We start from the raw sequence: 10,860 nt of genomic DNA on the forward strand, positions 1-10,860 counted from the left end.
TGATAACTTTGGAGATTGTGACATTGGAATAAAGGAAAAACATACAAGATTCATGAAGAGCTAAAATGTTCATAAATATTAAGTAAAACAAGACTTCAATGAAGGCACTCAAGAAACTGAAGCAAACTTTTTAACTTTTGCTTGGAATATTGCTAATCCTTGTTTTGTTTTTTAGAGTCAAGGAAACTTATTTTGAACTATTTATGGCCTTTCATAAATTGAATAAGATATACTCTTGTGACCAAAATCTAGAGCATGTTTTTTGTTTCTCTCTGCCGTGTTCCTCTAGAATTTGGAAAATATCTGTGAGTATTCTTTTTTGTTTGTTTTTTGAGATGAAGTCTCATTCTTGTCCCCCAGGCACAAGTGCAATGTCACGATCTTGGCTCACTGTAACCTCTGCCTCCCAGGTTCAAGCGATTCTCCTGCCTCAGCTTCCCGAGTAGCTGGGATTACAGGCACCTGCCACCATGCCTGGCTAATTTTTATATTTTTAGTAGAGACGGGGTTTCACCATGTTGGCCAGGCTGGTCTCGAACTCTTGACCTCAGGTGATCCGCCCACCTCGGCCTCCCAAAGTGCTGGAATTACAGGCGTGAGCCACCGCACCCGGCCTCTGTGAGTGTTTTTAACTTGTGGTAATATAGTTGTTTGCATCAGTGCAGTAAGAATCCATTTTCTTTTGCAACAGGATGCAATTGGAGAAACTGGTTGTTTTACCAAGGCTTTGACTGCAAGGGTATGCTTCCCTTTAAGCAGTCAAGCTCAAGTTGCAGAGCCAAAAAAATCCCCCTGGGGAAAAAAACTGGCTTCATACCCTTGCCTACACAGTCCCTGAACAGGATTCCTGACCTGTGGTCAGTAAAGAATGTCACTTTTTTTTTTTTTTTGAGACGGAGTCTCGCTCTGTTACCCAGACTGGAGTGTAGTGACATGATCTTGGCTCACTGCAAGCTCCATCTCCCAGGTTCAAGCTATTCTCCTGCCTCAGCCTCCTGAGTAGCTGGGACTACAGGCATGTGGCACCACACCTGGCTAATTTTTTTTTGTATTTTTGGTAGAGACGGGGTTTCACCATGTCAGCCAGGGATGGTCTCAATCTCCTGACCTTGTGATCCGCCCGCCTCGGCCTCCCAAAGTGCTGGGATTACAGGTGTGAGCCACTGCACCCGACCAAGAATGTCACTTTCTAACTGGCGCAGGAGTTCCAAGTTTATCTTGGGACCTTAAGAGAAGAGGATCACCCAACTCACAGGTATTTGAGGATAAAAACCCTTGGCTGGGCTGGGCTTTAAAAGGTCTTCTCTAAGAAAAGTTGTGAAACAGAGTTGCATCAAAGCCAATCTAAAAGGCCTATGTAGAAATAGTTATTCTTGCTGCACTTTATGCAACTAATTAGGCCAAGTATAAGACTAAAGTCTGTTTTGCAAACAACTCAGTCCTATCATGATTTTCAACAAAAATGAGGGCCGGGCGCGGTGGCTCAAGCCTGTAATCCCAGCACTTTGGAAGGCCGAGACGGGTGGATCACGAGGTCAGGAGATCGAGACCATCCTGGCTAATACGGTGAAACCCCGTCTCTACTAAAAAATACAAAAAACTAGCCGGGCGAGGTGGCGGGCGCCTGTAGTCCCAGCTACTCGGGAGGCTGAGGCAGGAGAATGGCGTAAACCCGGAGGCGGAGCTTGCAGTGAGCTGAGATCCAGCCACTGCACTCCAGCCTGGGCGACAGAGTGAAACTCCGTCTCAAAAAAAAAAAAAAAAAAAAAAATGAGAACTGGTAACAAAAGAAAATTTGAAAAAAAAAAAATGAGGACTACTAAGAAAGAAATTATGTTTCAAAATGTATACATATGTCATTAAATTATTTTTATTTGTTTATTTTTTGAGACTTGAGATGGAGTCTCGCTCTGTTGCCAGGCTAGAGTGCAGTGGCGCGATCTCGGCTCACTGCAACCTCTGCCTCCAGGGTTCAAGCAATCCTCCTGCCTCAGCCTCCTGAGTAGCTGGGACTACAGGTGTGCACCACCACAGCTAATTTTTGTATTTTTAGTAGGGACGGGGTTTCACCATATTGGCCAGGATGGTCTGGATAACTTGACCTCATGATCCACCCACCTTGGCCTCCCAAAGTGCTGGGATTACAGGTGTGAGCCACCATGCCCAGCTTCATTTGTCATTAAATTCTAAACTCATTAGTTGTTTGTAAGTCTTTGCCTACATTTTAGACTAACCCTGCTTGTTCCTGTGAACCAACCAGCAATCTCCAGCTACAACTCAGAAAGAACAAAAGGGATGAGTAATGTAGAAATCTGGATCAATATTCTAGTTCTGAGCAATTATACATCAAATCCCACCAGGCAATGAGAATAAATAGGGCGCCCATCACCCGGAGGTGTCCTTTTTGGAAAGCAAGACCAAGGGAGCTAACCAAAGACAAGCACCATGCACCCAAATCCTAGCAGGCATAACTATAGCCACCAGTTATCTGGGTGTGTCACAAGACATCCTTTTCTCCCCCTTGTTTCAGGAGGACTCAATTCCACAGGTTCACTTTAGCATTTGGCTCACGATAGAGTCCGTAGGCCGGGCGCGGTGGCTCAAGCCTGTAATCCCAGCACTTTGGGAGGCCGAGACGGGTGGATCACGAGGTCAGGAGATCGAGACCATCCTGGCTAACACAGTGAAACCCCGTCTCTACTAAAAAATACAAAAAACTAGCCGGGTGAGTTGGCGGACGCCCGTAGTCCCAGCTACCCGGGAGCCTGAGGCAGGAAAATGGCGTAAACCCGGGAGGCGGAGGTTGCAGTGAGCTGAGATCCGGCCACTGCAGTCCAGCCTGGGCGACAGAGCGAGACTCTGTCTCAGAAAAAAAAAAAAAAAAAAGGAGTCCGTGCAACTCCCTCCAAGACACATTTTTGTCTCAAACTCAATTCCAAGCTTCAGGTCAAAGCCCTAGGAAAGAAGACTGGATCTGAGGGATCCAGAGGAAGATGACAATGGAAGTTAAAAGTCACGGCACAGATGAGTGTGGCTGACTCCTGCTGATTAAGCCAAGCTTCCTGTTTCATGAATAAAAGTCATGCTAGTATCCATGGCATAAAGGAAGTCTAGGGAATTCAAGGCTACTGACAGCAGGGGAGATAAAGCATATGTTGGTAGAGTGAATAATTCCCACCCCCAGCCCCCCTAGTTAACATGGGTGAAAGCCTATTTAACACCCATAGGTGGCATGCTGTTGCAGTCACCAGAACTCAGGGACACAAGGATGGTGGAAAGAAAAAGGAATGCCTCACTTTCCCTCCCTTACATACCCCAGGTATTTGCTAGGAAGAGAAAGGAACCAGGGGTGCCTGCTTCCCTCTTTCTAGATGAGTAGCCATTCACCTTTAGTTTGTACTTCTTTTGAGTACATCTTGAACTCCTGGGACTCCTTTGAAAAAACACTTTTTTTTTCTTTTTCCTCCCCTGTTCTCTCTTTACAAATAGGCAATTGTGTCTCCATACTACGGGATACTCCCCTCAGATACATCCTCCAAATTGAGAAAGTTAATTTCCCGAACTTTAAATTGGCTGACTTAGGATTGGGCCCAGGGGAAGGGAACCCAGAAGCCTGACATGCCAGCAAAAGGGTAAAAGTGTTTTTACCAATTGGGCTTTTGGCCTCCCTCCCCCATGCAAACTGGTAAAAGGTCTCAGGATTTTTCACCTGTCCTTACCCTTGTTTTGTTTTGACACATGTTTTCTAATAACCCAGTTTGTCTCTTCTCAGCTTCAGGTCATCGAACTCCAAACAGACATGCAACCAGAGCCTTGGATGATGGCCCCTTCTGCAGGGGACCCTAAGATAGGCCTCTGAGGGAGATCTGACTGCCATCTTCCCAAAACAGCACCCCCTGCCAGCAGGAAGCAGTTAAGATCGGTCTTTGTCCTTAGCCTCACTCTAAGGGCAGTTAGATGTACTTCTTTAGATGGGGAAATGAGACAGCCAAGTATAAAGGAGTTCCCAGAGAACCTCTGACTGGCCTGTGCACTGAGAATGGGCTGGAGCCATGGAAGTTCACGCTGTTTGCTGTGGGGAGGAGCCTGGCCCCTCCTGTTCCTGTGAGGAACCTGGGATTCAATCTGTGAGATGAGGGCCTGTTAACAGGAATCCCTCTCTTGCTTTGCTGTGTTGTTTTTCCTTTTTCCCCAATAAATTCCATCCTCCTCGCCCCTCAAAGTTTCTACGAGCCTAATCTTTCCTGTTCATGTGAAAAGAACCTGGATTTTCCTACAACCACAGTGATTAGACAAAGATGTCTGTTGCTAATTTTTCAGGTAAGTTGTTAACAACAACAAAATAGACATTTGCTATAGAGAATGTTAATGTTAGGCAGGGTGAGATGTTTGAGTCAAGACTAATTTCTGAACAGTCTGGAAAAGAAAGTAATCCCATTTACAACAGCTACAAATAAAATCAAATACCTAGGAATTAGCTTACAAAGAAAAAATATCTATATTGAAAACCATAAAACACAAAATAAATTGAAGAGGACACAAAAAAATGGAAAGATATTCCATGTTCATGAATTGGAAGAATCAATATTGTTAAAATGTCCATACTACTGAAAGCAATCTATAGATTCAATGTAATCACTATCAAAATATCAGTGACATTCTTTACAGAAATGGAAAAAAAATCATAAAATTTATATGGACCACAAAAGACCCAGAATAGCCAAAACTATACTAAGCAAAAAGAACAAAACTGAAGGAATCACATTATCTTACTTCAAATTTTGTTACAGAGCTATAGTAACCAAAACAGCATGGTACTGGCATAAAAACAGACATATAGACCAATGGAACAGAATAGAGGACTCAGAAACAAATCCAAACACCTACAGTGAACTCACAGTCAACAAAGGTGCCAAGAACACATACTGGGGAAAAGCCAGTTTCTTCAATAAATGGTGCTGGGAAAACAGGATATCCATATGCAGAAGAACAAAACTAGACCCCTATCTCTCACCATATACAAAAACTAAATCAAAATGAAGTAAAGACTTAAATATAAGACCTTGAGATATGAAACAACTACAAGAAAACACCGGAGAAACTCTCCAGGACATTGATCTGGGTAAAATTTCTTGAGTAATACCCCACAAGCACAGGCAACCAAAGTAAAAATGGACAAATGGGATCACATCTAGTTAAAAAGGCTCTGTACAGCAAAGGAAACAATCAATAAAGTGAAGAGATAATCCACAGAATGGGAAAAAAATATTTGCAAACTACCTCTCTTACAAGGGATTAATAACCAGAATATATAAGGAGGTCAAACAACTCTATGGGAAAAAATATAATCCAGTGAAAATAGGCGGCCGGGCGCGGTGGCTCAAGCCTGTAATCCCAGCACTTTGGGAGGCCGAGACGGGCGGATCACGAGGTCAGGAGATCGAGACCATCCTGGCTAACATGGTGAAACCCCGTCTCTACTAAAAAATACAAAAAACTAGCCGGGCGAGGTGGCGGCGCCTGTAGTCCCAGCTACTCGGGAGGTTGAGGCAGGAGAATGGCGTAAACCCGGGAGGCGGAGCTTGCAGTGAGCTGAGATCCGGCCACTGCACTCCAGCCCGGGCGACAGAGCGAGACTCCGTCTCAAAAAAAAAAAAAAAAAAAAAAAAGAAAATAGGCAAAACATTTGAATAGACATTTCGCAAAAGAAGACATACAAATGGAAAACAGGCATATGAAAAGGTGCTCAGCATCATGAATCATCAAAGAAATGCAAATGAAAGCTACAATGAGATATCATCTCACCCCAGTTAAAATGGCTTATATCCAAAAGATTGGCAATAACAAATACTGGTGAGGATGTGGAGAAAAGGGAACCCTCAAACACTGTTGGTGGGAATGTAAATTAGTGCAACCACTATGGAGAACATTTTAGAGGTTTCTTAAAAAACTAAAAATAGGCCGGGCGCGGTGGCTCAAGCCTGTAATCCCAGCACTTTGGGAGGCCGAGATGGGCGGATCACGAGGTCGGGAGTTTGAGACCATCCTGGCTAACACGGTGAAACCCCGTCTCTACTAAAAAATACAAAAAGCTAGCCAGGCGAGGTGGCTGGCGCGAATGGCATAAACCCGGGAGGCGGAGCTTGCAGTGAGCTGAGATCCGGCCACAGCACTCCAGCCCGGGCGACAGAGCGAGACTCCGTCTCAAAAAAAAAAAAAAAAAACTAAAAATAGAGCTACGATATGATCCAGCAATCTCACTGCTGAGTATATACCTAAAAGAAGGGAAATCAGTGTATCAGAGAGATCTGCACTTCTGTGTTTGTTGCAGCACTGTTCACAAAGATTTGGAAGCGGCTGGGTACAGCAGCTCACGCCTGTAATCTAACACTTTGGCAGGCCAAGAACCTAGGTGTCTTGAACCTAGGAGTTCAAAACCAGTTTGGGAGGGCCAGGTGCGATGACTCACGCCTGTAATCCCAGCACTTTGGCAGGCCAAGGCAGGTGGATCACTGGAGGTCAAGAGTTCAAGACCCACCTGGCCAACATGGGGAAACCCCATCCCTACCAAAAATACAAAAAATGAGCCAGGTGTCTTGGCGGGCACTTGTAATCCCAGCTACTCGGGAGGCTGAGGCAGGAGAATCGCTTGAACCTGGGAGGTGGAGGTTGCAATGAGCTGAGATGGCGCCACTGCACTCCAGCCTGGGTGACAGAGCGAGACTCCATCACAAAACAAACAAACAAAAAACAGCCTGGGCAACATAAGGAGACTTTATCTCTACACAAATTAAAAAAAAAAAAATTATCCACATGAGATGGCGCATACCTGTGGTCCCAGCTACTCAGGAGGCTGAGGCAGGAAGCTTGCTTGAACCTAGGAGGAAGATTTGGAAGCAACCTAAGTGTCCTTTAACAGATGAATGGATACAGAAAACGTGGTATTTATACACGAAGGAGCCATAAAAACGAATGAATCCTGTTATTTGCAACAACATGGATGAAACTGGAGGTCATTATGCTAAGTGAAATAAGCAAGGTACAGAAATACAAACATCACATGTTCTCACTTATTTGTGGGATCTAAAATTTTTTTTTTAAATGAATTCATGGAGATAGAGGGTAGAAAGATGGTTATCAAAGGCTGGGAAAGGTCGTTGGGGGCTGTGGGAGGTGTGGATGGTTAATGGTTACAAAAAAGTTAGAAAGAATGAATAAGCCCTAGTATTTGATAGCACAACAAGGTGACTATAATCAAATATAATTTAATTGTACATTTAAAAATAACTGGTCGGGCGCGGTGGCTCAAGCCTGTAATCCCAGCACTTTGGGAGGCCGAGACGGGCGGATCACAAGGTCAGGAGATCGAGACCATCCTGGCTAACACGGTGAAACCCCGTCTCTACTAAAACATACAAAAAACTAGCCGGGCGAGGTGGCGGGCGCCTGTAGTCCCAGCTACTCGGGAGGCTGAGGCAGGAGAATGGCGTAAACCCGGGAGGCGGAGCTTGCAGTGAGCTGAGATCCGGCCACTGCACTCCAGTCTGGGCGACAGAGCAAGACTCCGTCTCAAAAATAAATAAATAAAAATAAAAATAAAAATAAAAATAACTAAGGGTATAATTAGATTGTAACACAAAGGGTAAATACTTGAGGGGATGGATACCCCATTTACTCTGACGTGTTATTATGCATTGCTTGAGACTGGGTGTGGTGGCTTATGCCTGTAATCCCAGCACTGCGAGAGGCTGAGGCAGGAGAGCTCCTTCAGCTCAGGAGTTCAAGACCAGCCTGGTCAACATGGCGAAACCCAGTCTTTTCTAAAAATACAAAAATTGGCCAGGCTTGGTGGCAGGCGCCTGTATTCACAGCTACTCGGGAGGCTGAGGCAGGAGAATCACTTGAACCGGGGAGGCGGAGGTTACAGTGAGCCAAGATTGTGCCACTGCATTCCAGCCTGGGTGACAGAGCAAGACTCCATCTCAGAAAATAATAATAATAATAATAATAAACCAGGTGTGGTGGCTCATGCCTGTAATCCCAACACTTCGGGAGGTCCAGGCAGGCGGATCACAAGGACAGGAGATCCAGACCATCCTGGCTAACATGGTGAAACCCCATCTCTAGTAAAAATACAAAAAATTAGCCAGGCGTGGTGGCGGGTGCCTGTAGTCCCAGTTACTCGAAGTCCTAGCTACTTGGGAGGCTGAGGCAGGAGAATGGTGTGAACTTGGGAGGCAGAGCTTGCAGTGAGCTGAGATGGCGCCACTGCACTCCAGCCTGGGTGACAGAGCCAGATTCTGTCTCAAAAATAAATAAATAAATAAATAATAACAATTTCTGGCTGGGTGCAGCAGCTCATGCCTATAATCCTAGCACTTTGGGAGGCTGAGGTGGGTGGATCACGAGGTCAGGAGTTCAAGATCAGCCTGGCCAACACAGTGAAACCCCATCTCTACTAAATATACAAAAAATTAGCTGGGCGTGGTGGTGGGCGCCTGTAATCCCAGCTACTCCAGAGGCTCAGGCAGGAGAATCACATGAATCTGGGAGGCGGAGGTGGCAGTGAGCAGAGATCACGCCACTGCACTCCAGCCCGGGTGACAGTGCAATTTTTTTTTTCTTTGAGATGGAGTCTTGCTCTGTTGCCAGGCTGGAGTGCAGTGGCGTGATCTTGGTTTACTGCCACCTCCACCTCCCGGGTTCAAGCGATCCTCCCGTCTCAGCCTCTTGAGTAACTGGGACTATAGGCGCCCGCCACCACGCCAATTTTTTTCTATTTTTAGTAGAGACAGGGTTTCACCGTGTTAGCCAGGATGGTCTTGATCTGGCCTCGTGATCCTCTTGCCTCGGCCTCCCAAAGTCCTGGGATTACAGGCGTGAACCACTGTGCCGGACTGGCTCTGTCATTAAAAAAAAAAAAAGACTAACTTCCAACATGCTTTCTTCCACCTCCTTTTGATCCACTTGATCCAGCCCTCTAATCCATTCTTTCTACTGAACTGGAGTGGTTTTTGTGTATTTTGTGTTTTTTTTTTTTTTTTTGAGACACGGTCTGTCACCCAGGCTAGGGTACAGTGGTACAATAATGGCTCACTGCAGCATGCCACCATGCCCAGCTAATTTCTGTATTTTTTGTAGAGACAGGATTCTACCATGAAGCCCAGGCTGGTCCCAAACTCCTGGTCTCAAGCAATCAGCCTTCTTCAGCCTCCCAAAGTAGTAGGATTACAGGCATGAGCCACCATGCCGTTGTAAGGCACAAATTATGACATGTTACTCCTGCTGAAAACTCTTCCATCGTTTCCCATTGCATTAAGGGAAAAAAAGAAAAAAAACTGGAGCTGGGTGCAGTGACTCACACCTATAATCCTAGCACTTTGGGAGACCAAGACAGAAGGATCCCTTGAGCCCAGGAGTTCAAGATCAGACTAGGCAACATCACAAGACACTATCTCAAAAAAAAAATTTATATATATATTATTTATATATACATATATATATATATATATATATATATTTTTTTTTTTTTTTTTTGGACATGGAGTTTTGCTCTTGTTGCCCAGGCTGGAGTACAATGGCACGATCTCAATTCACGACAACCTCCTCCTCCTGGTTCTAAGCGATTCTCCTGCTTCAGCCTCCCGAGTACCTAGGATTACAAGCATGTGCCACCATGCCCAGCTAATTTTGTATTTTTAGTAGAAATGGGGTTTCTCCATGTTGGTCAGGCTGGTCTCAAACTCCCGACCTCAGGTGATCCACCCACCTTGGCCTCCCAAAGTGCTGGGATTACAGGCGTGAGCCGCCACACCCAGCCAAAAGTATTTTAAAAATCAGGATTGAGCCCAGGAGTTCAAGGCTGCAGTGGGCCATAATTGTGCCACTACACTAGAGCCTCGGTGACAGAGACCTCAATTCAAAAAATAAATAAATAATAGAAATCTCAACAGTCTTCTAGGCCTTTCAATCATCAGTTCCTACCAATTCCAGCATTGTTTTATGCTATCGACTCTACCGCCAGGTCCCCCTTACTTTTAGTTGCTGTCAATACAAATCTTCTTTAGGTTTTTCCAGCAGCATCTTCCAGTTTCAAGACTTTTCCCTAAGCTGTCCAATTTGTATGGAATGCTGTTCCCACTCTTACCTCCTTTAACTAATTAATCCCTATTCATCTTTCACTCTTAGCTGATTAAATAAGTAGGCTACTCACCCTGCACTTCTCATAACACTTCTTCCAACTGTAATTAAACTAATTATGCAATTACTTAGTCTGTCTCCTCAAGTAGGCTGTAGGGACTTCTATGTCTTGGTTATAGCTATATCCCCAGGGCCTAGCATCATGCCTAACCCATAAGTACCCAATAAATACTTCTTGAAAGAAGGGCAATAGTTTGGGAAAGTAAAATGAGTTTCGTGTGACTGGAGTTTAGACAGATTTGCCAAAAACCTTCCTAAAACCTGTTTATCAGTGGCCTCTGGTGGCCACCAATAAAAAGGGCATAAGATTGGGCCTTAGGGGCCAAGTGACAAGGTCTGAGCTGGACTCTGCCTCCTGCAGGTCACCTATGCACACTGACCATAAGCGTCTGATGGAAAAAACCCCTGTCCCCATCTTTTGTGATTTTGCAAGCTGGGATTCCCTAACTTCTGAATGTAAGTCGTTTGGATTCTTCATATTGCTAAACCTAGGCACTGATCAGGACAGGGGGATGGAAACTCAGGGCCCAGGTCCAGCACTGCCTTGAAACCAATGGACAATCATTGCCCTGATTGCTCACTCCTGAGGCATTCTTGAAACGACTCTAGGGAAGCATTGCAGTGCTTAAGATTTGCCAGTAGATGGCGCTACTTCCCAAC

Source organism: Trachypithecus francoisi, unplaced genomic scaffold (genome assembly GCF_009764315.1).
Source record: "Trachypithecus francoisi isolate TF-2019V2 unplaced genomic scaffold, Tfra_2.0 Lachesis_group12, whole genome shotgun sequence".
In the NCBI taxonomy this organism is placed as follows: Eukaryota; Metazoa; Chordata; class Mammalia; order Primates; family Cercopithecidae; genus Trachypithecus; species Trachypithecus francoisi.